At 36.6% G+C, this 26,040-nt stretch overlaps 1 long non-coding RNA gene across 1 annotated transcript in view; it reads right to left on the minus strand.

The window, feature by feature from the left end:
- Positions 1 to 17,138: 17,138 nt before the first annotated feature.
- LOC134809838 (uncharacterized) overlaps positions 17,139 to 26,040 on the minus strand; it is a 55,313-nt gene continuing 46,411 nt past the window's right edge. Inside the window, exons 3-4 of the long non-coding RNA XR_010156397.1 lie at positions 20,238 to 20,332; positions 17,139 to 17,367 (exon numbers count right to left, since the gene is read on the minus strand). This is a non-coding gene — a long non-coding RNA (uncharacterized LOC134809838). The remainder of the gene's footprint in view (positions 17,368 to 20,237; positions 20,333 to 26,040) is intronic.

Genomic DNA, 26,040 nt, shown 5'->3' on the forward strand with positions numbered 1-26,040 from the left:
TAAATGGTAATCATCTTTTACCTAGGTTTATTGGGGATTATGCTTTTGTGTTGTAAAGGTTATCAAATACAAAAATGGGTTTAGAAGGTTTACTTAATGATAAACTGGCAAGCCACAAACTGCTGCAAGGAATGGAGGCTCAGATGAAAAGAGGTTATTGAAAGGAAATGGGAATGACAGGGCATGTGGATTTCCTTAAGAAGCAGAAAAGTTATAGTCAATAACAATTACATTTAGATGGAATGAGTAAGAGCAATTTAGTCAGGAAAAGGTCCAAAATTATAGACTTTTTTTTTCCTAAGAAGGAAGTGTGAGGCTAGGCAGTGAAAACTTGCAAAGAAATAATGGTTTTGTTCCAAAGGACAAGAGAACTATTAGAGTGATTTTTACAGAAGATGGCTCTGGTCTAAAAACAAAAGGAAACATCATGATCCCAGTAAGAGAGGATGATGCACTATTACCAGGTGAAAAAGAAAATTGAACAACTTGATAGATATGTGATTAGAACAGTAGTGACAATAATAGTCATCCTCCCTGTGAATCCTTACCTGAACTATCATGAAAGCTTGATGCTTGCTCGGAACCTCATGATCCCATAGAACGCTAAAGAAGTCTCATAAAAACTTCCGTTATTACGTGTTACTGTATTGTTTTGCCTATTGGTATTATTTTTCATCTTTCTCAGGAGACTAGCACAGAACACGATACATAATAGCTTCTCAAAATTTTTTCTTAAATTAGAAAAATCGGGTTCATCTGTATTGTTTGCTATAGTACACATTCCTATATATGAGTTTTATTTCTATATCTTTTCTCTTACAGAAGTTCATTGGAAAATACAAAATAATCCAGTTACAATTTGCATAAGTAACCTAGAGAACTGGGGAGAAGCAAAGGACATGATCTTGGGGTTTCAGTTTGCCTCCCTAAGAAGGAGCAATAAGGTACTTCTAGCTTTGAATATTGAACTTATTGTTGGGAACCCATGAAGGATAAGGTTAGAAATTTATAAAGGAACTAAGAGATTGGGCCAGAGTGGAGGCACTGTAGCTCAAAAACTTAAAATTGATTCCTACTACTAATGGTTCAGAGTTGAGAGAACTTAATGAACAAAGACCAAGTAGATGCAATGTAACCAAGCTATCTGTATGACTGAATGTCCTTGACACATGTGAGTGGGACGAGGAATCTGATGGATGTGTTTTGCTACCACGTAATCAAAAGGATTAGTTTATCTAGCCCTCTGCCACACAGTAGGGCTTTTGGGTTAATTTAATTAAATTGATAAATTGTATTCAACAGCTTAATTGTGGCCTACTCATATGTATACAACCCATAATCATTCTTATGGTTGTTTTCTTAGATAGAAGCATGAGCTAAATTTAAGTAATTACAAGTCAACAAATAAGGAAAAATATACGTGCACTGTGTTTGAACTGACATGTTGATTTTGATAATTGGATGTGTAGGTGCACAATGGGAATTTTGGCTTCGCACATGCTCATAAAACAACAAAGAATCCTTTTATATTATTCTTTTTCTGTCATAAGTGCTGATGTTGCTGCCCTGGGATGCCCGGGTTTAAAAATGTTATTGAAAATTTCTTAAACCAAACTAGTTGATAATTTGATCAGTAGTATTTCTCTTTCAAATGCCAAACTCGACAGTAATATATTCCACATGAAATAAATATGGAGAGTTATATGTGAAAACACAAATACATTTAGAGATAATTTGGGTCACTCCAGGATCTTCACCCTCTCCTTTTGGCTCCTTGCCATGTCTTTTCTCATATCCCACAGGTCCAAGGATAGCCGCAATCAGCCTGTGAGTCCTTTCTACCCTTAGCCAACATTAGAAGTCAAGATGAGAAAGTGCACTTTTATTAGATTTGCCAGAAAGTTTTCATTTAGAATACATAAACTCCCTCATTTAGAATCTATGCACCTTAACTCTCAATTTTCTAGGAAAACAGTCATAACCATTTACCATCTGGGCCTAAGGAATGCTTTAATTTTTAAAATACTTTAAGTCCTTTTACAAGTAATCTGCAAAACTTTTAAATAAAAAATTTAATTTAATTTTTATTACAATATTCATCAGAATTTAATCATAGCAAAATTGTGTGTGTCAAGTAAATTTTGGCACGAAACATCATAAAATATAAAATACTATAGTCATACATTTTGGTAAAATGGGGTGGTCTAGATTCCTCTCAAAATTTGTATATTATGAACTCCTTTTTCCTGTTGATTGACTAACTGGATGAGCAAACCATATTATCTTTTGTCTCAGAAATATATTGCTTAGTCATCAATTTTGAGTTTAAGAAAATTCTTGTAAAGTACCATCAATCTGAAAACCCAGCCTAAGACTTTTGCTTCTGTGATCGATTTTATTACCATGTAATCCACAGTGCTATTCTGTGTTTCTTTGTGTTCATCTTCCTATTTATCTGATTATTGTGAATTGTCTTCCTTTGTACTTGGCTAAAATAGGCAGAAAACAACACTTCAGAATTTTTATTGTGTTTAGTGAAGGCTAAAGCAGACTACACAATATTGACAAATTTATTTTATAACTTTTTAAAAGATAGCACAATACTTTGGGCAACGTATTAATAAGCCAAAAGATAGCAATTTATTTCACTTTTTAAATCATCCTTGAGTTGATTTCATCATTTTTTTAAATTCTTATCATCTTAGGTTTTTCAGCACAGCTGAAAATAATTGCTGAAATAATTGATGAGTAATGAAGAGTACAGATAAAATAATTCTTAGGTTTATGAAATAACAAAATGTTTAAAAGAATATAAAAACATAGGTTATTAATATGTTAAAATATATCTTTTTTAAAAATAAAAGCATTGACAAATCCATATAGTAATTAAAAATATAATAAGCTTTATTCTGTTAACTTTTTTCCCTTTGAACTTAGGAAATCTTTAAGCATAAATAAGAGTCATAAAATATCAATCTTTATAAAATGCTCAAAAAATAAAGTTTAAAAATGGAAATTGAGTCCAATGATTCCTTATGTACATTCAGAGTTAAAGGAATGAAACTAAGAGGTCACAGAGACACATGTATCAGGAGTTGGAGGCAAGATAGCCAACTAGATGCAGCTAGGAGGAACATCTAATGGTTCAGAGGGTCATGGGACCACCAAGGGAGCAGGACACCAAGAAGACTGGTGCACTCTAAACAGACCTTAAGAAGGAAGGCATTGAGAGTGAACAGAGGAAGGTCACAAATGCTGGGCTGAAGGGTGAGAAAGCTGGGAACCCTGCATAGGGTTACTACACATGGGGACTTGTTCCTGGCCCCCAGTGACTCCTGGGGAAGGGACGAGTTGAGGAGGCAAGGAGCAACCTGCTCTCACCACAGGCTTCTGAAATCCTAGCATCATTAAACCCCACGGCCCCCACAGATGCTCAAGAGCTGGCAGGGATAGCTGCTTTGAGAGGTGGTAGCGGTAGGACTCCAGCCTGTGTGAAGCCCAGAGGGTTTGGTGTGGAAATGTCTGCAGGAGAGCATGGCCAAGGATGCCCATCCTCCAAGGCTGGCCGGAAGTGTCAGACCTGAACACAGAAGGGCAATCTTGGATCTTGCTAGTGAGATCGGGCCAGTCCAACCTGAGTGCCTTTTTGTCTGCTAGCCTCTCCTGGGGCCCCAGCCTGGCCATGACTGCTTGTAGTGCAGCCTCAGATGCCCAGTCATGGTGCCCCTGGTGAGCCTGCATCATAGCTGCTACATTGGCAGACGGTGCCTTACTATCAGAGAGCTCCAGCACAGTGGACCCCACTGATAGGCACCAGCCCACCTAGATCTTCCCTCCACCCACCACTTCCTCCTCCATGTCACTTTGTTGGCATATACTTGCCCATGACCACTCCCACCCATCACTTTGCTGGCTTGCATATACATAGGCAGAACTTGTCTCCTCCCCTGCCAGTGCGTGGGTGCCACTGCTACACAGTCATTGCTGACACAAACACATGCATGAACAACAGCAGCATTGCCCCCCTGCTCTGTGCTGCCACTGCCACTGCCACTGCCATGAACATCCACAGGGATACAAGTAGCCATACTACTTGTCCTGCACCACCACCACCACTGACACAAACATGAACAAATTGCCAGCACTGTGCCCACCAGTGCCCATTCCTGCACCAACACTGCTGTGGGGGTGAATGTATACATGGACATCAGTGGCCCTGCCTGCCCCCCAAACATACCATCACTGCCACCACTGCAAGTGCCTGCTTGAAAGCCAGTAGCTCAGGCCTGCTAGTGTCCTGCCCCAGCTGGGGAGCATGCACCCCCATGCTGCTGCTGCTGCTGGCACAAGCCAATGAGCATAGATCCTGCTGCCACTGCCCAACGAAGCAGTTTGACTGGCACCACCCTTTGAAATGCTGTGGCCAGAGGTCCAGGAACACCTTGGCCCCTCCAGTCCAGTAGGTTTCCAAACTTGAGGGGCCAGAGAATAAAGCCGGGGGCCCCATACCAGCCCCCCAGAGTTAAAACACACAGCCCAGGGAGGCTATGCTGAGCCTTGGCCCTCCAAAAATCTACTAGAAGTGAAGCCAGTTGACTGAACCCACGCTACATCATAATCAAACCTCCAAGGACATCAATGAAAATAAAAGAAAGAAAAGAATTTTCAACCAATAATTTCATATCCAGCCCAACTAAGTGAAGGAAAAATAAGATTCTTCTCAGACAAGCAAATTCTAATGGATATTGTTAACACCCAACCTGCCTTACAAGAGATCCTGAAGGGAGTGCTAAACATGGAAAAGAAAGACCATTACTGGCCGCTAGAAAAACACACTTAAGCACACAGACCAGTGACATTATAAAGCAATCACACAAACAAGTCTGCATATAGCCAGCTAACGACATGATGACAGGAACAAATCCACATATATCAATACTAACTTGAGACTAAACAGGCAAAATGCCTTAATTAAAAGGCACAGAGTGGCAAATTGGATAAAGAAGCAACACCCAACAGCATACTTTCTTCAAAAGACCCATCTTACATGCAATGACACCCATAAGTAAAGGGATGAAGAATAATGTACCAAGAAAATGGAAAACAGAAAACAGCAGAGGCTGCTGTGATGGTTAATATTAAGTGTCAACTTGATTGTATTGAAGGATGCAAAGTATTGTTTCTGGGTGTGTCTGTGAGGATGTTGCCAGAAGAGATTAACATTTAAGTCAGTGGACTGGGAGAGGAAGATCCATCCTCAGTGTGGGTGGGCACCATCTAATCAGTTGCCAGCACAACTAGAAAAAGCAGGTGGAAGAAGGTGGGGATAAGCTAGTTTGCTGGGTCTTCCAGTTTTCATCTTTCTCCCATGCTGGATACTTCCTGCCCTTGAACATCAGGCTCCAGGTTCTTCAGCCTTTGGACTCTTGGACTTACAGCAGTGGTTTGCCAGGGGCTCTCGTGCCTTCAGCCACAGACTGAAGGCTGCACTGACACCTTCCCTACTTTTGAAGCTTTGGGACTCAGACTGAGCCACTACTGGCTTCCTTGCTCCTCAGCTTGCAGACAGCCTATTGTGGGACTTCACCTTGTGATTGTGTGAGTCCATTCTCCTTAATAATCTGCCTTTCACATATACATATATCCTACTAGTTATGTGACTCTGGAGAACCCTGACTAATACACTGCTATTCTAATTTCAGACAAAACAGACATTAAACCAACAAAGATAAAAAAGACAAAGAAGGATATTACATAATGGTAAAGGACTCGATTTAACAAGAACTAACTAACTAACTATATATATATATATATATATATATATATATATATATATATATATATCTCCAACACAAGAGCACCCAGATTCATAAAGCAAGGCCTTAGAAACATAGGAAGAGACTTACATAACCACACAATAATAGTGGGAGACTTCATTTAACACCCCACTGAAAGTACTAGATCATTGAGGCAGAAAATTAACAAAGATATTAAGGACCTGAACTCAGAACTGGATCAAATGGACCTGATAGGTCTCTACAGAACTTTTCACCCCAAAACGACAGAATATACATTCTTCTCATTACCACATGGCACATATGCTAAAATTGACCAAATAATTGGACATAAAACAATCGTCAGCAAATGCAAAAGAACCGATGTTATAAGAACCACTCTTTTGGAACATCACACAATAAAATTAGAAATTAAGCCTAAGAAAATTGATCAAAACCATAAGATTTCATGAAAATTAAATTAACCTGCTCATGAATTACTTTTTCCCCTCTCTGAGACAGAATCTGCCTCTGTCACCCAGGTTGGAATGCAGTGGCACGATCTCGGCTCACTGCAACCTCCACCTCCAGATTCAAGCAATTCTCCTGCCTCAGCCTCCCAAGTAGCTGTGACGACAGGTATGTACCACTGTGCCCAGCTAATTTTTATAGTTTTAGTAGAGACAGGGTTTCACTATGTTGTCCAGGCTGGTCTCAAACTACTGGACTCAAGTGATCCACCTGCCTCAGCCTCCCAAAGTGCTGGGATTACAGGAGTGGGCCACCTCTCCCCACCTCCTGCATGACTTTTGGGTAAATAATAAAATTAAAGTCAAAATAAAGAAGTTCTTTGCAACTAATGAGGACAGAGATACAACATGCTAGAATCTCTGGGACACAGCTAAGGCAATGCTAAGAGTGAAATTTAAGGCATGAAATGCCCACTTCAAAAAGTTAGAAAGATCTCAATTTAACAATCTGAGTGATCTGAGTGATATCAAAAATTCCTTGCCCAAAGTCTTTCCTTACCCCACATTTATTGTGATATTATCTGGTATTTCACCATTATCAAGCAGTTTAATTCTTTAGTTATAAAAATATCTAGAATTCAGATATTTAAAGAGAGATAATTCAATCATGTATTAGTTCGATTTTGTTTTGTTTGGTTCAGATTGTATGTTCCAAAAAAGAAGCTGAAATTTATACTTTAAGTAAATGGATGTTTTCGTTGGCTGGCAAGCAGAAACATGCCATTTTGAAGGATGGAGCAATGCCATCTGGAGTGTGATTCTGTGTCCAGAGAGAGGACAGATGAGAGTACTTGGTCCCAGAGAGAATAGGTGTTGGGAAAATGAGTGTTGCTCAAGAAGGAAGGCAGAGTCACTCACAGCAAACATTACATTTTTTGTTGCCTCAGAGATTTGGTTTCTCAATGTCTGATACGCCTGACTTACAAAGAATTCTCTGAATTTTGTGTATATATATCACAGAGAGGATTCTGAACCCACATCCACTATATCTTCTTCAGTTGTAACACAAATCTCCACCTCTTTAACAAAATCCAGGGGAACAGAATATTAATGCTTACTTTGTTTCCTTTCAATATTCAAAAACAAGAAAAGGAGGAAGGCAAACGGGAGGAAAAAGAGAAGGAGGAGAAAGAGAAGGAGAGGGAGAGGAAAAAGAAAAAAAGGAGGAAGAGGAGGAGGGAAGGAAGAAGACTGAAGAAATACATTTGAAACAAATTTCAGATAACTTCAATGAGAAAATACAGATGTCATTTTGCGCTGTCAGTCAGATATAAATACTGAAATTGTTGCCAGAATCCTGTGGAAATCATAGAGGGCTTGCTTGACAGATTGGGGATGAAGCCAACAGTAGGACTCTGTTTTCAGGTTTAGTTCACATGATATATTCATCTTGAACAGCAGGGGGTAAATTTTCTAAATAGGTCACTGGGGATCCACACAAATCCCATTAACTGGTAATAGGATTTGTATGCATAAATTCTCTTGCCCTGAAAACTTAGATTTTGGTGTTTAATTTTCCATATGACCTGCATACTCATTAGTGTACATTAGAAGAAGTTTCTCTGGCAAATTTCGCATAGTTTTTATTTCCTTTTGTTTATTCCTGTCTAAAAAGACATTTTCCAAAGGTTAATCTTTGAAAACGTCTTTAGTAGCTGAAAACATCTAACGGGGGATTATATAGAAGAGAAAATTGTTGAAATACAGTTATTCATGTTTTTAGCAGCTTATTGGGAAAAGCTCTAAGAGAAAGAAAGAAACACATAGATTTTAAAATATCTTTAAACTATCAGAACAAGCAATATTATCCTAATGTATTTTTAAATATTCTAATATTTATTTTTTAATACAATCAAGTTAGCACAATTTATTTGCCTACAGTGGGTATCCAAGATAATGTTACCAATTTGGATTTTCATGGGAAAATAAAAGTATGTCTTTGGGTCCAAAGGCCAATTGAAGATCATGAGCTTTTCAAGAGATGATGGCCAAGAAAAGGAGCATCAGGTTCTCAGCCAGCCTCTATTTTAGATGAAAAATATAAGATCCTCAATCAAAATTTTGAAGAATAAACTTGGCAGGCTTCTGTGAGTGTTGTTTTGAATTTTCAGGTTCAGTTGAATCCAAAATCAAAGTAAAATGTAATGGGTTTATCCCTTGAGCATGGACCTGTAGAAGGAGTTGGGGGGATTATGTGTGCCTTAGGCTTCTTCACCTTAGTTTCACACAGTTCCATCTGACATCATCATAAATTCTTTAAAATTTATGGTAAATTGTGCTTTTTAGTACTAGTACTACTAAATAAAATACAATGTAACTTTTTTAAACAAACATAAGGGGATAATAATAAGGGTAGAGACACTACAGGATACACATCTGGTTGGAATTTACTGATTCCATTTCAGCTGCCATTTACTGATTCCTATAACTTGTCAAATGATCTCAAATACTTCTCATTTAGTACTCATAGTAAACCGAGAAAATAGGTATTATCTACGTTTTGGCAAAAAAAGATGTTTGGAAAAGTTGCTTAGCCTTCCCAAGCTTACAAGGTTAGTTGGTGCCTGGCTAGAGTAACCTGCTTCTGCCTAGTTCCAAAGATACCTCTAGATTCATCCAAGAGTGCAATTTAGGCTGGATGCAGTGGCTCACACCTGTAATCCCAGCACTTTGGGAGGCCAGGGAGGGCAGATCACAAGGTCAGGAGTTCGAGAACAGACTGACCAATATGGTGAAACCCCATCTCCACTAAAAATACAAAAATTAGCCAGGCATGGTGGCACATGCCTGTAATCCCGGCTACTCAGGAGGCTGAGGCAGGAAAATCGCTTAAACCCGGGAGGTGGAGGTTGCAGTGAGCTGAGATCGCATCACTGCACTCCAGCCTGGGCAACAGAGCAAGACTCCGTCTCACACACACACACACACACACACACACACAAAAGGGTGCAATTTAGTCACTCTTAACCCATCCGAATATGTATCATGCCAAGTGGTATGATTGCTAATGTAACAGCGAGTTGTAAGTCTCTTTTGTTTTGTTTTGTTTTAGTGGCTACATATTTGAATAATCGTAAACTGGATTTAAATTACAGATTAGTTCAGTTGTAAGAGATTGTACATGGAGACAATATAAAGTTTTTTTTTTATTGTTTACCTTAAAATGGACTATGTATTTTCTCCACTATTTTTTCAAGTGAATATTTTTTAAACCAAAGCTGAAGAAAGGGAATCTGTAGACTGATTAGGGAAGTGTCTATGTTAATGTAGAGAGAATAGAGAGACAGATAAATAAAGCAACCAAGAGGAAGGTAGCCTGAAGGGTTTGTTGCTGCCCTCACTCCCATGGCTCCAAAAGAGATGACTGATTCTGGAGGCTCAATGTACCAGTTAATTATTGCTATGATAATCCTGCATAACATACACCCCACAAGTTATCAATAGAACACAAAATAAAAATTGTTTTAACTCATGCATCTGTGGGATATCTTGGGGATGGTTAACCTAGGCTGACACAGCTCTTCTCCATGTCAGTCATCCCCCTTGGACAAGCTGGATATCCAAGGCAAGTTCCTCTCAAGGCTATGGCAGAGGATTAGGAAAGCAACTTGAAAGTTGCAAAGCCTTCTGAGGCATAGATCCAGAGGTGGCACACCATCATTTCTGCCATATTCCATTTGCCAAAGTAAGCCACATGGCCAAACCCAAAGTCAGTGGAAACAAAATATACTATATTCAGATTCTAGAAGAAGGAACTACAGAATCATATAGTGAAGAGAAGGCATACCACAACAGGTGAAGCACTGGAGTCAGTAATGCAATATGCTACAGCCAGCATAATCTCCAACTGGAGAAAAAAGACTAAAAAAATTGTCTGAAGCTAGGCCAGAGAGTTGAATAATTTATTAGCTGAGTGAGTATAGCCTGTGGGGTCTTATAAAACTCAATTGCCAGTGGGTTGAGGAATCTTTAGGCAATTGCATTCATACAGAGTTTGTAAGACTTAAAGAGATTACAGGCATGCGCCACCACGCCCGGCTAATTTTGTATTTTTAGTAGAGATGGGGTTTCTCTATGTGGGCCAGGCTGGTATCGAACTCCTGATCTCAGGTGATCTGCCCACCTTGGCCTTCCAAAGTGCTGGGATTATAGGCGTGAACCACTGTGCCCGGCCTGATCATGCCAATTTACTGGTGAATCCACGTAGTTCAGGTCACTTTGCTTATTTTAGAAATGTTCAAAACCTTAAGTTCTGCATTTCCTCTTCATTTTTCATTTTTCTCTTTTCTGAAACCTCCTCACTCCTCCATACCTCTTTTCATGCCTCTCACTGATTCCAACATCTATCTAATATAATTTGTGCTCACCTTCCATGTTATTGCCTGGGACCCAAATCTAGCTATCTTCTCCCTCTGCTTGAGAGACAGATAATAAGAGCTGGAGGGAAATCAGATGGTGACATTGAACGTAATCCATGCTTTCATTTGTGTAAGGCTTTGGGATCTTTGGATATATTTGGTAATGAGGCTTCCCAAAGAATTTACTATTTGCAGAAACAGAAAATAATTGGCTCAAAGTTCCTCCTGGCCTAGGAAGAAATAAACGAACAAACAACCTCTGGTACTAGGTATGTGTGTGGTGTTGAGGGTGGTGTGGTGGCTATTCTTCAAACCACAAAGTATAGAATGAAAGTGGGTGTTCTTGTTTGACTGCTTTTTCTGCATCCTATATGGCAAACCTATGCAAATGTCGCATAACCACCTATACACCATGGTCCTAGTCAGTGTCTCCCTCTCAGAAATAAGCCAGAAGGAGGCTGACTAGGTGTCTCTGTATTATGCAATATTCATGTCTCCTCTTATTTTTTTTAGATACAAGTGGCCATGAGATTTCTATGTTGTGCTATTTTGTTTGGCTTTAAAGGGTGTGGACATGAGCTCCTTGAAAACACTGGTGCTGTTGTGAGAATCGGAGTGCTTTCTAAGATACATACATCAATCTGCGTCTTAAGCTACCACAGGTCTAGTGTGCCAGAACTGGTTCTCAGTATCAATTACTTTCATATGTGATGTTAGAACTCTGAAAAATGTGTGATTTTTACATTGTCATAGAAAAAAATAGTGGCCCATGTTTCATAATCTTGCAGGTGTTTTCTGTGCTTCTAAGACTTCTATTTCATTCCTGATGGATATAATTTGAGTTCCCCTGGGAAGTTTCTGGGAGGAATTACTTCCTTATCTCCCCATACGTTATTTTTATAGAGGACCCTTAGGTATGTATCTATGTGTGCCTAGGGTAAATAAGTATCTCTGAATAATAGGTCATTACATAGTTTGCTTCAGGAATAATAATGTTTTAAAGTTTCAGTTATTACAAGATTTTAAGAAAATCCATGGAAACAAATTCAGTAGATGTTATAAGAATAAATTTGCTAAAATTAAGATATTTTTATTAATATAGTATTCTACATTTTCTTCGCAAGTGTGTTTTGTGTGACCTTTCTTTAAAAAATGCACCTTACCATAGAACAATTTATTAGAAATTGTTATAAAATAACAATTCATACCTTCAATAAAGGTATTAATATTACCTTTATTGAAGGTAACCACTATTAATAGTAATCTAATTAATAATTAATTTAATTAATAATGAATAAAACTATTAATAATAATTTTGTGGATGCATAAAAAACTAAATTACTTTTCTATGCCTTCTAATAAAAATAATGGCAATCATTCGACCATACTTGATATGTGACAGGCATATTAAGTCATCTTGCATTATTTCCTTGACTTCTTGAAACATGTTGGATGTAGATATTTATTATTATTTATACAGTGCAGATGTGTAACTCCTATTTGGAAAGTTTGAGTGGCTTTCTAAAGTCATATAGGTAATGAAAGAAAGAGTCAGGTTTCAAAACCAGAGTCATCTAACGTCATAGACCATTTTCTTAATCATTATACTGGACATGAAACTTCAGCGTAATATGAGTGCAGATTTTACTCTTTTAAAGTGTTTTTTTTTTTTCCTATTCTAAAATAAGAAATAGAAAAGTGGGTTGATACTAAGGGTAGCCTTCACAAAGTACAGGATAAATAGAACAACATCATAAATAATAATGGGTGGAGAAAAAGTTTTCTTGTTTCCAACTCTTTGACCACTTTCCTATGTGTTCCAGACTTATAAATGGTGACGAAGGCAGCATCAACAGTTGGACAAAAGGAACTATGTTGCCAGGATAATGTCATCTCATCAGTGTCATGGAAATCTATTGCTCATAAAGCATTAGTACTCAGAAAGAATAGCCACACCAAGAGCAAGCTGTCTGATTGGCCAGGGAATTATAATAGCCTTTAATGTGATTAAGAACTCTACCTAAAACAAAAACAAAACAAAAAAACCACATTATACCAGGGCCAAGGCTGAGCTGTCAGCTTGTGGAGATGGAGCCAACAGTGGAACTATTCATTCGACAATGCACATGACAAGATTCAGCTCAGACCATAGGGGGCACATTTTCAAATGAGGCCTCATTGATCCTATTATGTAGTAATGGGATTTGTGAGCATCAAGTCTTGTGCATGAAAAATCTACATTTAGGTGACCAATTTTCCATGTGACAGAGCAATTTATTAAATCAGAAACTGAGCAAAATGGTATAACTGTTCTGGCAACTTTTAGTTCCCTTTTCTCTCATATCTCTGCTTTGTCAAAAAATGATACAGTCATTGAATGATAAACTAAGTGGAATGGTGAACTTACAGTGTATAAATAATGTAATGATACAAAGGGAAATTTAAAACTTATAAGATGTTTATGTTTGGTGAAATTCATCTGATTAAAAATAATAATGTAAGTGAAAGAAGTTAGCACAGTTCCTGAAACTTAAGACAGACTTCTTAATCTTGAATTTGATAGAACAAGCTCATTTTAAAGAGACTTGGTTTTAATTATTAATCTGCTGCTATCACACTGCTATCACAATGCTCTGTGGGTAAAATTGTATAATTTTGTTTTTCTTAGTGATGCTGAAACCATGTTATAAAATATGCATGTTGTCGTTATTTATTTTGTCTTAGAATTAGTGGCTAAAGACATCTTAATTTCATAACCATGGACTTCTTTATTTCCTTTCCTCCTTTTCTGAATTTGAAGCAAGAGTTTTATTCAGAAGCATGTGTTCTATGATGCCATTTTGCTCACATTAAGTTGAATTTTTGCCAGGTGTTATGTTAGATGCAATCACCGCTGGGGATTCTGTGGGTGTTACTGAAAATTACTTGGACAGAAAAACAATATGTTGGCTTAATACAGGCTGAGAAAGTGGTGATGCAGGGGCACGAGGGAGTACTTCGCAACATGTAGCAGTGGCTGGAATTCTTTCTGCACCATTTCCAACCAAAACATCTCTACTCAGAGCTTTGTCACTTTACTGACAATACTCAGGTCAAAACTTTGTAGATTAATATCTTAGTGTGGATTTGTTCTCCTAACATAGCACCTACATAACTGAGTAATTTTTAACACTGTTTAAAAAGTGGAGGTTCTCCATTAAAAAAAGAAAATAAATTTTAAAAATTAAAAAAATTATTGAGAAATACAAAATATTGATAAAAAATTAAAAAGAAATAGAAGAGTTTTAGCCAATCATGAAAATAGAAGTTTTCTTTCCTATAAATAGAATAGTTTTAGCCAATCATGAAAATAGAAGTTTTCTTTCCTATTCGCTAAGCTATTTTCTTTTATTCCCCTACCACTTGTTCTATGTCTCCCACTTTTCTCTACATGGCACATAAAGGGACCATCTGTTCTTCAGCTGCCCCATCCACATCAATGACTTTCAAATTCTTTCCTTTAGTCATTCTCTCTTACCCTCAGTTCTGGTTCCTTAATCCAATCAGTCAAATAGAATTTCCCACTTAGGTTATTTATTTACATTTTTTTTCTATTTTTGTATAATTTTTAAATTTCAAAGACAAACATATATTCCTCTTATAAGAAGAAGTAAACAACATCCCAATTAGCCTGAAACTGTCTGGTTTTACTAATGAGTCTCAAGCCCCAAGGAACCCAACAATCCCAGGCAAATCAGGGCAGCGGCTCATCCTAGGAAGATAATGATAGTTCTAACTATTCTGGCAGCCAAGGCAAAGATGAAAAATTGCTGTTTATCATAACTCATTATTATGAGAAATAAAATATACCGGTTCTCCTGTGGAACTTGGGGTGTGAGGGGTGTGTGTGCACACGCATGTGTGTGCGTGTTTGCCAACTTCTAAATTTGAAAAAAAAGTTAGTTGGGGTAAGCATTATTCAAGAGGCACTAAGTAATAAGTAATATGCAGAATTCTTTCTATTTCTCAAAACAACAACAACAGCAACAACAGAAATAGGACCTAAAGGGCTAGTTCTTACAATGATCTGTGGAAACAGAAAGACCTAAACCTGGTAAGACAGAGGATAGGTGAAAGTAATTAAGTAAAAGTAGTTTTGTGGTCATCTAAAGAGCTGATAAAACTTTCTAGACAGTTGTATGTCTAAAATAATTGAATAAATAGGTAATATGTCTCTTTAAGATATCATCCTATAACAATGATTCCTTTTTGCTAGATATTTAATAGGACCTGGATAGCAGAGGAGAGATTGATCATTTGATCAAGGGTCTTATTAAAAGCCTTACTGCTTGGTACAGGTAGAGTATCCCTAATCTGAAAATCAGAAATCCAACATATCCCAAAATCTGAAACTTTTTGAGTGCCAAAATGACTTCACAAGTGGAAAATTCTACACCTAACATCATGTGACAGATCACAGTCCAAATTCAGGCACAAAACACACATTTAATTCAGCATCCCGAAGAAAAAAAAGATCCTCTCAGCCCCCTTCAGCTGTCATATATCTTTTCCCTGCATGCCCAGATTTCCCCATAGAAGCACACCCACAAAGGGTAATAAAATGACATTTGTGTAGGCCAGATGCCCCAATGGCAGGTTCCCCACGATACCTCACATGGGGCCAAGACCTACATGCATTACTCACTGTTTTTTGTTTGTTTTTGTTTTCGGATTACTTTCATCTCTATATTGTAAAGATATTGCTGAAAACATTAAAAAATTTTGCAGATACCCCTGTTGATAACAGTGATATAAAAAAGGAAGTATTCATGTTTATTTATAGTACAGAAAGTCAAGCTGCTGGAAAAACACTGGACAGCAGTGTAAGTGTGAAACATCTTATAGAACAGTATGGTGTTGGAATGTCCACCATATATGACCCAAAGAAACCAAAGGATAAACTATTGATGTTCTATGTTAAAAGTGATGAACAGAAGTTAATGAAAAATAGAAAAGCACTGCAGAACAATAAAAATGAAGATCTCAATCATGTATTAAAAGAGTGGATCCATCAGCAAAATGGTGAACATATGACATGATGGTATGCTGATCATGAAAAGAGCAAGGATCTATCACAATCAACTGAAAATTGAAGGGAAGTATGAACATTCAACAGGCTGGTTGCAGATATTTAAGAAAAGACGCAGCATTATATTTTTAAAGATTTGTGACAATAAAACATCTGTTGATCACAAAGCCACTGATAAATTCTGACAAGTTTGCCAAGGTTGTGCTGATGAAAATCTGATGCCAGAACAAGGCTATTTGGCTGATAAAATATTGCTGTCTTGGGATTATTGTTCCAGAAAGACATGGACTATAGTTGATAAAAGAGCCCGTAAAGTAATTAAAAATGGCAGCAGCCAAATAACTGTGCTAGAATATGTTAATGGCTCACCCATGTATTAGTATTACTGTAAATTTGCTGTAATAGGAAAAAGTTTTAATTCTCATTGTTTTCAAGGAGTAAATATTTTGCCAGTCCATTATTATGCTAGCAAAAAGGCATGACTCACCAGGGACATCTTTCTAAATGGTTTCATGAACATTTTTACCAGTGGCTCATGCTTATGCAGAAAAGCTGGACTGGATGATAACTGAAAGAGTTTGTTATTCCTTAGCAGCTGTTCTGCTCATCCTACAGCTGAAATTCTCATAAAAAATAATGGTTATGCCACATACTTTCTCCCAAATGTGACTTCATAATTCATCCATGTGACTAGGGTGTCCTTAGATCAATGAAGGGCAATATAAAAACACTTTCTTGAACAGCAGGCTAGCACTAGTGAACAGGGTGAGCGTGTGGAAGGTTTTCAAAAGGAGTTTAGCAAGAAAGATGCCATCTATGCTGTTGCCAATACTTGGAACAGAGTGAATAAAGACAGTTGTGCATGCCTGGCACAACCTCTGGCTTGTGACTATGTTCAGTGATAACGATAAACAAGGTCATGACTTTGAAGGATTTTGTATGGTAAGTGAGAAAAAAAAATGATGTCTGACCTCCTTATATACACAAAAAATACACCTGTAGAGCATGCTTGTGCAATCTGCAGCCCACAGGCCCAGGATGGCTTTGAATGCAGCCCAACACAAATTTATAAACTTTCTTAAAACATTATGAGTTTTTCTGCAATTTTTTTTAGCTCATCAGCTATCATTATTGTTAGTGTATATTATGCGTGGCCCAAGACAATTCGTCTTCCAATGTGGTCCAGGGAAGCCAAAAGATTGGACACCCCTGCTTTAGAGTCTATTAGTAAGCTGAAAGAAGTGTGTATTCAAGTTTCTAACACGGATCATGAGGCATGAGGTTCCAGTTATTCATTCATTGACTGATGGTGAAATGGCTGAAATGGCTTTGAATCAAGGTGATTGTGATAATAGTGATGATAATGGTGACGTTGTTAACACTGCAGAAAAAGTGTCTACAGGCAAAATGGTGAAAACATGTTGTGGGCTTATTGAAGGACTAGAGCAGCATGCATTTATAGCAGAACAACAATTCATGTTTGTAAAATCGAAGAGAGACTCTTGAGACTCAAACCATTGTTAATGAGGCAGATGACTCTGGAGGAAACATTTTAAAATGTTATCCAAAAGAACTTCTGTTCATCCTTTGAGGACCCACGTCCTGGTCTCTCAACTGCTTCTGATGTTTCTTCTCACCTGAAAACATACAGTGTACACTAACCTTTTAATCAAAACACAGGATCATAGGTGGAGGTTGAAATCCTGCTGTTGTGTGTTGCTGCTGTTGTTTAACAGCTGATGTAGGCATCTGGTGATATGACTGTGCTGCTTACTTACTCTGAACACATTATTTTTTCACTGTATTAATGGTATATCATATATTTTACTGTTAAGTACTTACTTATGTGTGTGTAAGTGTACAAAAATGACTGCTTATGAGTAACATATAAATTCAGAGTCAGGAATGATGGTGATGCTAAAGAATCACAGATTGTCCCCATGGGGGGCTGAGATAGTGATACCTTTGTCTTATGATGATTCAATATATACATGCTCAAAATCAGTACAATTTTATTAAAATTATTTGTTTTAACAAATATCTTTGTTTCATGCTCAAAACATTGTCTCATGCTCAAAATTATTTAAAATATTATATAAAATTATATCCTCACTATTTACATAATATATATATGAGACATAAGTGAGTTTTGTATTTGAACTTGGGCCTCATCCCCAAGATATCCCATTATATATATGCAAATATTGCAAAATCCAAAAATTCCAAAATTGAAAGTAATTATTGTCCCAACATATCCGATAAGGAATAGTCAACCTATATTCCGAAGTCTTCATCAGGACAGAGCAGTCAAGTGATAACTTGATGTTACCTAAAGCAGTGAGTCTAAAATCCAAGGCCACTTAATTTTTGTAACCACTTGAATTTTTTCCTTATTTTTATAATAAGTAAATACTTCCCAGTTTTACCCGGGGAGATGTCCACATTTTTGCTATGACAATGTACAATCCATATTCTGGTTCTCAGTTTCTTTTTTTTTAATAATGGAAAATAGCAAGGTGCATTTTATAGCAACTTCTAATTCTGGAATAATGTAATCTGAAATTCTGGAATTAAATTATACCAATCTAAATTATCACTCCGCTTTGGAGAAAAGTAATATTTCCTATAATCTCCCATTCAGAAATTTATTATCCTAATGATTTAATAAAGCCAATGGGGGGAAGAAAACCCTAGAAAGGGTGTGTCCTTCAGTGTGAGACAGAAAACCCCAGTAAAGTAAAATCTCTCTTTTAACACAGTAGGCAGAATTCTAAAAGGATCCACAATGACCCATGCCCTTTTATAATCTCTTCTCCTTAAGTGTGAGTAGAATCTAAGAATATGAATCATGGGCAGAATCATGGGATATAATTCCCATGATTGTTACTTTATATGGTAAAGGTTAAATAACGTAATTAAGAACCTTAATCCGGGTTGGGTCTGATGTATAATCAGGTGAGTCATTTAAAAGCAAGTTTAGGCTTTCTCTGAGTTCAGAGAAGTCTTAAAAAAGCAAGCTCCAAAAATTAAAGTGAAAAAAAAAAGACACAAGCTCCCATGAGTTCTACATCGGCAAGAAAATTAATTCTACCAACAATCAAATAAGCTTAGAAGTGGATTCTTCCCCAGTCAAGTCTTCACATTGGCCCTCAATGATGGCTGACAGCTTTATTGCAGTCTGTGAGATCCTGAGTAGAGGACCCAGTTCAGCTGTGCCCAGATGCCTGACTCATGAAAACTGTGAGATACCACATGAGGTGTTTTAAGCTATTAAGTTTGTGGTAATTTGTTATATAGTAATAAAAAGCTCTTTTAAGAGTTTTCGATCCAATTAAAATAACATACATTATAGACCAAAATATTTACTCTTACAACATAGATGAGATACTTTGCTCCTACATTATTGACCAAAATATTTACTCTTAAAACATAGATGACATAGATAATGATTTAGTGAATCTTCTTCAAGGATATTTCTAAGAGTAATCCCTTTAGTTGGTAAATTTCTTATACCAAGCATAAACATGCCAACCGTGCTGCCACCTGATGGCATCTGTTCTAGCTGTAGAGATCACTGGGCATATGGGCTTTGGCAGATTCGAAGTTTTATTACAGCCAGATGAACTTCACTTCTCCTCTGCAACACCCAGTTTTGAGGTTACTGGTCATCTTTGTCATTGGCACCTGTTTCCTACAGTATTCTAAGTTGGGGTGGAAGCAACACATTTCTGACTCTCAGGACTAAAGTGAGGCATCCAAACTGAAACCTTGTGACATCCCACTCACACCCCAACTTTCACTTCCTTAAGACTTTTAGTGATTTTTCTAAGCCCCCAAATTTTTGCATTAAATCTTTTTCTGTTCAAATTACCTAGCATGATTTCCATTTTCCTGACTGATGCATAACTGGTCATGACTGAAATATAACAATAATTGAATTAATGTCATTTTAATTAATTAGATAATTAATTAGATGACAGCTGTTACTTTATTAGATTTGATAGTAATAAGTGCAATCATACAATTCCAAGTATTTAACACTTGAAGGTTTGAATCCACATTGACACTCTTCCTGATTTCATGATACACTTATAGAATCTCCAACTCTATTATAGCTTATTTATGCCTTTGGCATCTGCAGGAATGCTTTGGAAAGGAAAACGTAGTTAAGCAAATTCTGGGATGTGTTTAAAAAGTTAAAGTAGCTCAATTTAGAATTCTTGTTGCAACTTAACTTCTCACATCCCTTCACTTTGGACAGAATCACCATTGTAGGTGAGTTGTTCATGACTAAAATAAACATCTTAGTAGTCTTAGGTAACCCTTTGTCAAACAAGGCAGTTTAGTGCTGAGCACAAATCAGCTTATTTTATTTTTTGGTTATTCTTTATCTTGGTGTAGTTTACAGATTTATGAGTAATAATGCATCACTTAATGTGGTATATAGAGAATTTACAAGTAAATATAAGAACTGTTTGAAGTTGTATAAAGAGATAGAGAAGCATACCTTGAGATTCCTAAAATCACAATATGTGTGTGCTTAGCCTCTCTCCTGCTCTTTCAGACTTCCAAGGCTGTCACACGGTTTTCATGTAACCAATGCTACAAAAACAATGATTCAAAACTTTACCCTCAAGTCATTTACATGAACAAATATTCAATATACATTTCCAATTGGACTTAATTTCTCTACTCTCACGGACTGAGAGGTATGGGTATGTATATTAACAGTCTCACAACTTCCAAGGATTTTCCTAGCCTGTGTGAGACAAGCTATCTCACTGCAACAGGCACACGAAATGAAGGCTTTTCAAAGACCATCTCATGGTACTGAATATGAAATCTAGTGTCTCACAGTGCAAAGCATAACCACTTAGCTGTTTCTTTTAAGCTCCATTTCTCCCAACAAAAGGCTATTCTTTAGCTCTGTAGTTCAGTTCACAACAGTATAATGAGAATCTTTGATGTCTAAGCAGGCTTAAATACAGCACAGAAACACAAAGTTCATATCACTGTGTGTGTATATGCGTTTGGTCAAACAATAAATTCTAGGCCTTGAATAGGGATCAGCCAATTTAATAGAGACATCTTATCCATCATGTCTAAAGTACAATTTATGAGAAAACCTGAAAGTTTTTACATCAAAACTTCTGGGAACAAAATGTTAAGAGTTTGCAGTGACAGATTCAGGGGAGTTTTCTGTTTATGATGCTTTTCATTACTTTCTATTACATATCACTTACTGAAAAGAGTGTTTAAAAGAACATACAAGGGAAATTTATCCATGTATTGGAATTATTATTAAGAGTTAACCACATTTTGGTATCTCTTAACTAATACTTGTTCTTGAAAAATTAATGTAATGTAATTTCTGTTCTGCAAAAAACAATGTCAAAAGAACAACAACAACAACAACAACAACAAAAAACAACCCAAAGACTGGGAGGAAATATTTGCAAAAGACATATTTGATAAAGAACTGTTATCCAAAATTTGCAAAAATTCTTAAAATTCAACAATGAAAAAAATAAATAGCCAGAATAAGAAATGGACCGAAGATCTTTACAGACACCTCATCAAAGAAGATGGGAAATAGGCATTTAAATAATTATCCACATTATATGTCATCAGGGAAATGTAAATTAAAATAACTATTAGAATGGCTGAAATCCAAAACACTGACAACACCAAATGCTAGCAAGGATGTGGAGCAATAGGAACTCCCATTCATTACTGGCGGAAATGCAAAATGATAACGGCAACTTTGAAAGGCAGTTTGGTGGCTTTTTATAAAACTAAACATAATCTCACTATATGATCCAGCAATTGTGCTCCTTGGTATTTACCTAAAGGAATTGAAAACATGTCCACACAAAAATCTGCACATGGATGTTTGAAGCAGTTTTATTTATAACTGCCAAAAATTGGGAACAACCACAATGTCCTGCAGTTTATTCATTCAATGAATGAATAAACAACCACAATTAATTCAATGAATGAATAAACAACCATAATGTCCTACAATCTGCACACAGATGTTTGAAGCAGTTTTATTTATAATTGCCAAAAGTTGGAAACAACCACAATGTCCCACAGTTTATTCATTCAATGAATGAATAAACAAACACGATTCATTCAATGAATGAATAAACAACCACAATGTCCTACAATTTATTCATTCACTGTATACTATATAATTCCAACTAAATGACATTCTGGAAATGGCAAAATGATGGGAACACTAAAATGATCAGTGGTTGATGAGGTGGAGTGGGGGATGGGTTGAATAGACACAATACAGACGATTTTCAGAGCAATGAAAATATTCTGTATGATACTATATTGAGGGGTACATATCACTATACATTTGGCCAAACCCATAGAATGTACACCAAGTACATAGAATGTACTTTAGGGGACACTTCCCCTAAAGTAAACTGTGGACTCTGGGTGATTATGATGTGTCAGTGTGAGTTCACCAATTGTAACAAACGTACTGCCCTTGTGGGGAACGTTGATAATGGGGGAGGCTAACCATTTGAGGGCAAGAGGAATTTGGGAAATCTCTGTATCTTCTTCTTAATTTTGCTGTGAACCTAAAGCTTAAAAAATATATAAAACTTCTAAATGAAGATATAAAAAAACAAATTAATGCAATAGAGGAAAGTATTGTATATAATGGTTCACATTTCACTTTGTCATATAAAGAAGTTTCAGACTTAACAAATAAAAACATGGATCTCTTTACTGAAAAAAAGAAATTAAAAAACAATGTTAAGGCTGTAGTTAGAGGTTGCTAGCTAGACATTAAGTAGAGATTATGTGTTGGATTCTAGCAAAGCTTGCACTTTTCCAAACCATCACCTGTACCACAAATTAGCTCTGATTGGATATTTAAAAAAATATAAACCCTAAGCATCTTATGACAGCAATCAAGAAGAAGCCTGTGGAGGTCAGGCATGGTGGCTCACGCTTGTAATTTCATCACTTTGGGAGGCCAAAGAAAGCAAATGGCTTATGCTCAGGAGTTCAAGACCAGCCTGGGCAACATGGTAAGACCCTGTCTCTACTGAAAATACAAAAAAAAAAAAAAAAAAAAAAGGCAGGCATGGTGGTGCATGCCTGTGGTTTCAGCTATTCAGGAGGCTGAGATGGCAGGATTGATTGAGTCAGGAGGGTAGAGGTTGTAGTGAGCTGTGATCACACCATTGCACTCCAGCTTGGATGATAGAGTAAGATCCTCCCCCACCACCCCCACACCCCACAAATAAAGCCCACTGAGCTGGGCAATTCTGCTACCTCCACTAGAGAAACAACTACGTGGTTATAATTCACTGAAGGTAAGTAATAGAATGCTTGGTTTTAAAACTAAACAGAAGTTTACAAGTAATCCAGCTCAATTTATTCATTTGCATTTATATTTTTATAGGCATAATACAAGCATATAATAAGAAACATCCAAATGAATTCAAACACACATATACATATATAATTTACATTATATGTGTGTTTGTATGTGTATTCACATGTACATATCAATGTGACAACAGTAAAACAAAATTAACAATTTTTATTTCCTACTAAAATAAGGACAAAGTATATACTATGGGGGGCTATATTTTAAAAGTCTAAATTCAAATTTTACAAGTCTACATAGATTCTACCAATCTGTTGGATGATACAAATGTTATCACTTATATCAGTGTTTTGTAACACATGATTTGCAAAACATTAGTGAGTTGTGAGATCAATATAGTAGGTCATAAAGAGCCGTTTTAAATAAAACCAAATAGAATAGAATACAAAAATAACAGAGTGCATTACTCATGTTTAGGGTAAGTTTTGTTTTATAAAGCTATTTCTTAACTTTCATTTAACTTGTATGTTTAACTTTATTTAATTTAAGCATATATCTGTGTATCCAATTGTAATGTAAAATGTAACTTTTACTATAGTCATAGTAAATTGAAACTAAAAAAGTTTCAAAGCCACTTACCACTGATTTCCCTAAGAAATGTATCCTATGGTGAGGTGGAACAAAAATAAGAAAACAAAGTGTGATTATAGGTTGAAAGAAATACAATGATAGTAAAATACAATATATATTGATAGAAAATGTCTTTGGAAATGGAATGATAGAAGAACTATTTTGCTAATTAAATGCATCATGGCAAGCCATATCAAAGAGCTTTATATTATGGAGAAAGTCTGTGTTATAGAGACAAGATCTCCGTCTCCCCATCAGTTTTTTTCATAGTAATTATGCCTTTTTGAGGCTATTTGTTCACAACTCACCTCCATTATCCACACACTGAGCCAAAAGAAAATTATAAAAGCATGAAGTATATGAAAAAAATACCATCACCACTCTCCCATTGGTTCCTGATGATAATGTCAATAATGAGAGAAGAGTTCTTGGCACTTCTTCATGCTGGTGTTGAAAGAGTGAAGAAGATTATTTTATTTTATATTATTCTCAGCTGCAGGCATTGGATTACAAGCCTTTTAATAGTAGCTTTTCAAATAGATGAAATGGACCTATCTTGAAATAAAAAATGAATGCTGGCTCTATTCCTTGATGCAAATGACAGCCATTGCTCAGCCTACTGATGTTCCTCTTCTCTTTTATACACTGAGGAGATGGGATTAAAAGAGGACACATGTATCTAATGCAGGTCCTCCACTAATGCTGTGGCTGGTACACAATAATGATCAACTGTCTCCAAAAGAGGAGTAGTATATGAAGGGTTAAAAATCAAAATTTGGGACTAAGACTTCTGGTAATCAATAACAGTCATAGTAAAACCAACGTGCAAAATAATATTTGTGGCACAAATGCAATAGATGATGGAGTAAATTTTTAACATACAAAAGGCAATGGCATTCCCACAAGTTCTGATTAAGCTGTTTTCAGCTAAGTAGTATTAAGTGTAAGTAGCAAGCCTAAGGGTTGCATTGCAGGCAGTCTACTGATCTCAATAATAAATCCTGGATTTATTTGAGAGCTGAGGTTGCAAACTGCAAATCCCGATCACCAGTGCTCAGAAGCAAAATCCAAATCCAAATTCCAAACTCTGAGCTAGTGTATATTCTCTTTTGAATTAGAAGAACATTACAGATCAAGCTCCCCCCAAATTTAGCCTCCCAGTTCCAGGCACAGAAGAAACTATATACTTTGGGGATTATAAAAACCATAACATGAATATTGCTTTGGATTTTGATCACACATAAAAAATGAGTTAATTTCAGAGACATATGCTCTTAGTGAATAAGACATGGAAAATGAAACCTCTTTCTGAAAATAACTTCTAGATTTATCTGTGATCACTTTTCTGAGTTCCATTTATATATTGAAATTAAGCTTCTTAATTTTCTTCCCTGTAGAAAAAAAAAATGGTGTGCCAAGTTTTATGATGCCATTAACAGAGTCTTTGATTGCTGAAGTTGCAACAGCATAAATTGTCGTGTCTGTGACAATAAAAACTGACCCTTGGAGATTATATATTTCTAAATGTGGTATTATCTACACACACAGAGTGAAAATAGAATTGAGACAAGACATGTGACTGGATAAATCAGTCTAAAGAACATGCCTGCTATTTTAATCAAGGGCAGTCTCAAATTTTCTAGATCATGTCTAAATTTTCAAATTTCTCATTTTATTTATAAATAAAGCTTCTGTGCATTAGCCCAAAGTTTTACTTCTTGAATATGATATCATTCCTTAAATCTTGAGAGAAAATAAAGTCAGATAATTATTTATTATTTAATAGTTAACACTCATTCAATAATTTCTACCAATCATAAACTGCTCACTAGCCTTTACCTAAACTTTCCTGCTTAATTATCAAAACAACACCTGAATATCCATACGATGGAATAATTATGTCACACAAAACAACAGGAGTAAATTTTAAACGCTTTCTAAGTGAAGGAAGCTGGACACCAATGTGTATGCAACATATGATTGCCTTCATATGAATTCTTTTTTTTTTTTTTTGAGACGGAGGGAGTCTCACTCTGTGGCCAGGCTGGAGTGCAGTGGTGCGATCTCGGCTCACTGCAAGGTCCACCACCCGGTTCAAGTGATTTTTCTGCCTCAGCCTCCCAAGTAGCTGGGATTACAGGCGCACGCCACCACACCCAGCTAATTTTTGTATTTTTAGTAGAGACGCAGTTCCACCATGTTGGCCAGGATGGTCTCGATCTCCCGATCTCTTGATCCGCCTGCCTCAGCCTCCCATAGCTCTGGGATTCCAAGCATGAGCCACTGGGTCCGGCCCATATGAATTCTTAAAAAATGAAACTAC

This window comes from Pan troglodytes, chromosome 3, assembly GCF_028858775.2.
Source record: "Pan troglodytes isolate AG18354 chromosome 3, NHGRI_mPanTro3-v2.0_pri, whole genome shotgun sequence".
In the NCBI taxonomy this organism is placed as follows: domain Eukaryota; kingdom Metazoa; phylum Chordata; class Mammalia; order Primates; family Hominidae; genus Pan; species Pan troglodytes.